This window comes from Chiloscyllium plagiosum, unplaced genomic scaffold, assembly GCF_037043375.1.
Source record: "Chiloscyllium plagiosum isolate Xiang-an unplaced genomic scaffold, Cpla_swu_hap1 HiC_scaffold_35, whole genome shotgun sequence".
In the NCBI taxonomy this organism is placed as follows: domain Eukaryota; kingdom Metazoa; phylum Chordata; class Chondrichthyes; order Orectolobiformes; family Hemiscylliidae; genus Chiloscyllium; species Chiloscyllium plagiosum.
Genome location: NW_028270173.1, coordinates 31,982,694 through 31,986,974, shown reverse-complemented (window position 1 = coordinate 31,986,974; position 4,281 = coordinate 31,982,694).

Genomic DNA, 4,281 nt, shown 5'->3' with positions numbered 1-4,281 from the left:
TCCTGTCTGACTGATTCATTTTGAGGAGAATCCTTGCTTTTTGGAGCATTACTTTCATTGAGGTATTTGAACTGATGCATTGCAATGACTGAATGATTAAACCATGTTCCCGAATCTTGCAATAATTCGCATTTCTCTATGAATTGTTTGTTTGGCAGGTTTCACACAGCCTAGTCAGACTGGTCGGTCTAGTTCCAAAGAAACCTAATTGTGCAAAAACTGTCAGATTAATATGAATAACTGAATGGTTTAACCATGTTCGCTATTAGAGTCGTACAGTCATAGAGATGTATAGCACAGAAACAGGCCCTTCAGTCCATCTTGTCCATGCTGACCAGATATCCCAACCTAATCTAGTACCTTTTGCCAGCACTTGGCCCTTATCCCTCCAAACCCTTCCTATTCATATACCCATCTAGATGCCTTTTAAATGTTGTAATTGTACCAGCCTCCACCACTTCCTCTGGCAGCTCAACGCTCAACACTTAACATACACTCAACAGTCTCTATGTGTAAAAATTGTCCCTGAAGTCCCTTTTAAATCTTGCCCCTCTCACATTAAACCTAAACCCCTCGCGTTTTAGACTCCCTACCTTGCGGAAACAACATTCTCTGTTCACCCTCTCCATATCCTTCACGGTTTTTGTAAACCTCTATAAGGTCAACCCTCAGCCTCCGACACTCCAGGGAAAACAGCCCCAGCCTGTTCAGCCTCTCCCTGTAGCTCAAATCCTCCAATCCTGGCAACATCCTTGTAAATCTTTTCTGAACCCTTTCAAGTTTCACAACATCCTTCCTATAGCAGGGAGACCAGAACTGAACACAGTGTTCCAAAAGGGCCCTAACCAAGGTCCTGTACAACCACAACATGACCTCCAACCCCTGCACTGAAGTGAATTGTTAGTCTGCGACAGCCCATTTTGCTCTCTGTAATAATTGAGGAGTCACAGCTGGAAAGGAAAATTGTTTCTTATTGGACACCAAAATAGAGCCACTGCTTGTTTTGTGTGTGGGCTAGTCCCAGCCTGGGGCAGACAGTTCTGTAGACCCACCCCTGAGTCTGCAGCACGATGGTCCTGTGGTTAGCACTGCTGCCTCACAGCACCAGGGACCCGGGTTCGATCCCAGCCTCGGGCGATTGGCTTTGTGGAATTTGCACAGTCTCCCCGTGTCTGTATGGGTTTCCTCCCACTATCCAAAGATGTGCAGGTTAGGCTGGATTGGCTGTGCTAAATTACCCCACAGTGTTCAGGGATGTGGTTAGGTGTATGAGTCAGGGATAAATGTAGAGTAATAGGGTGGGTTACTCTTCAGAGGGTCAGTGTGGACTTGTTGGGCTGAATGGCCTGTTTCCGTCCTGTGAGGATTCTACTCTATGAATAGTGCCCAGAGTATGGGGCCTGGACTGGTGGCTGGTTGCTTGCTGTTTTGAGTCAGAGCATGGAGATGAGCGGGTTTGTACTTGCCCTCTGTTACACAGGCTCATGTATACAACACTGAGAGGCCACATGATAGAGAATTCATGGTGCCTTTTTGAACACCTCTGTATCCCTGGGTCTGTCGCTTAAACAGATCTCTGCTCGCAACTCACAGCGTCCCCGGGAATGGGGCAGACCAAGATTAATTTTTGTGTATTTAGGGAAGAGATAGAATCCCCACAGTGCGGGAACAGGCCATTCGGCCCAACAGGTCCACACCAACCCTCCAAAGAGCATCCTACCCACACCCATCCTCAACCCTAACCCTGCCCTCCTCGTGGCTAATGCACCATCCTGCACACCCCTGGATACTGTGGACTATTTAACACAGGCCAATCCACCCTAACCCACAGCCCTGAACACTCTGGGCAATTTACTGTGCCAATCCACCGAAACCAGCACATCCCTGGACACAATTGGCAAGCCACCTAAGCTGCACATCTTTGGACTGTGGGAGGAAACTGGAGCACCTGGAGGAAACCCACTCAGACACGGGGAGAATGTGCAAACTCCACACAGACAGTCACCCGAGGGTGGGATTGAACCCGGGTCCCTGCCGTTGTGAGGCAGCTGTGCTAACCACTGAGCCACCGTGCTGCCCCTAGATCTCCACTGTCTTTCTCTCCCTTCCATGTCACCTTCTCCTGCTATTACTGAAGGCATCTCACTTACATAACAATGTAGGAACACAAGAAGTGGGAATGGGACTGACCAATTGAACCCCTTGATTTAATATGACCAAGGCTGGACTCATCTTGGCTTCAACTGCACTTTCCTGCCCACTCTCCATATCCCTTCAACCCATCCCTCATTAAACATCTGTCTATCTCCTCCTTAACGTGAATCAATGTCCTGACATCCACCACACTCTGGGCTAATGAATTCACAGCACTTTGATGGAAGCACTTTCCCCTCATTACTTTTTTAAATTGGATACCTCTTAGTCTCAATTTTATTTCACTCTCTCATGGGATGTGGGCATTGCTGGCTGGGCCCAGCATTCACTGCCCGTCCCATACCCTCTGCGACTCCCTTGTTAGGTCCATGACCCCAACACCAACCCACCCTCCACACCCAGCACCCTCCCTTGCCACCGCACAAAGTGCAAAATCTGCGCCGACACCTCCCCCTCACTTCTGTCCAAGGGCCCAAAGGATCCTTCCACATTCAGCAGAGATTTGCCTGCACTTCCACACACACATCATCTGTTGTATCCGTTGCTCCCGAAGCGGTCTCCTCTTCATTGGGGAGACAGAATGCCAATTTGTGGAACGTTTCAGGGAATATCTCTGGGACACCTGCACCAAACAACCCCACCGCCCTGTGCTCGACCACTTCAACTCCCCCTCCCACTCCCACAAGGACTTGCAAGTCCTGGGCCTCCTCCACCACCAAATTCTGGCCACCCGACGCCTGGAGGCAGAATGCCTCATCTTCTGCCTTGGGACCCTCCAGCCACACAGAATCAATGTCGATTTCACCAGTTTCCATATTTCCCTCCAATTCCAGATCCAACTTTCCAACTCGGAACCTCCATCTTGAACTGTCATAGACTCATAGAGTCATAGAGATGTACAGCATGGAAATAGACCCTTCGGTCCAACCCGTCCATGCCGACCTGATATCCCAACCCAATCTAGTCCCACCTGCCAGCGCCCAGCCCATTTCCCTCCAAACCTTTCCTATTCATATACCCACCCAAATGCCTCTTAAGTGTTGCAATTGTACCAGCCTCCACCACTTCCTCTGGCAGCTCTTTCCACACACATACCACCCTCTGCATGAAAAAGTTGCCCCTTAGGTCTCTTTTATATCTTTCCCCTCTCACCCTAAACTTATGCCCTCTAGTTCTGGACTCCCCAACCCCAGGGAAAAGACTTTGTCTATTTATCCTATCCATGCCCCTCATAATTTTGTAAACCTCTATAAGGTCACCCCTCAGCCTCCGACGCTCCAGGGAAAACAGCCCCAGCCTGTTCAGCCTCTTCCTATAGTTCAGATCCTCCAACCCTGGCAACATCCTTGTAAATCTTTTCTGAACCCTTTCAGGTTTCACAACATCTTTCCGATAGGAAGGAGACCAGAATTGCACGCAATATTCCAACAGTGGCCTAACCAATGTCCTGTACAGCCGCAACATGACCTCCCAACCCTTGTACTCAATACTCTGATCAATAAAGGAAAGCATACCAAATGCCTTCTTCACTATCCTATCTACATGCGACTCCAATGTCAAGGAGCTATGAACCTGCACTCCAAGGTCTCTTTGTTCAGCAACACTCCCTAGGCTCTTACCATTAAGTGAATAAATCCTGCTAAAATTTGCTTTCCCAAAATGGAGTTTATTTGAATTAAACTCCGTCTGCCACTTCTCAGCCCAGTGGCCTATCTGGTCCAGATCCTGTTGTAATCTGAGGTAACCCTCTTCATTGTCCACTACACCTCCAATTTTGTCATCTGCAAACTTACTAACTGTACCTCTTATGCTCACATCCAAATCCTTTATGTAAATGACAAAAAGTAGAGGACCCAGCACCGATCCTTGTGGCACTCCACTGGTCACAGGCCTCCAGTCTAAAAAACAACCCTCAACCACCACCCTCTGTCTTCTACCTTTGAACCAGTTCTGTATCCAAATGGCTAGTTCTCCTTGTATTCCGTGAGACCTAACCTTGCCAATCAGTCTCCCATGGGGAACCTTGTCGAATGCCTTACTGAAGTCCATATAAATCACATCTACCGCTCTGCCCTCATCAATCATCTTTGTTACTTCTTCAAAAAACTCAATCAAGTGTGTGAGCCA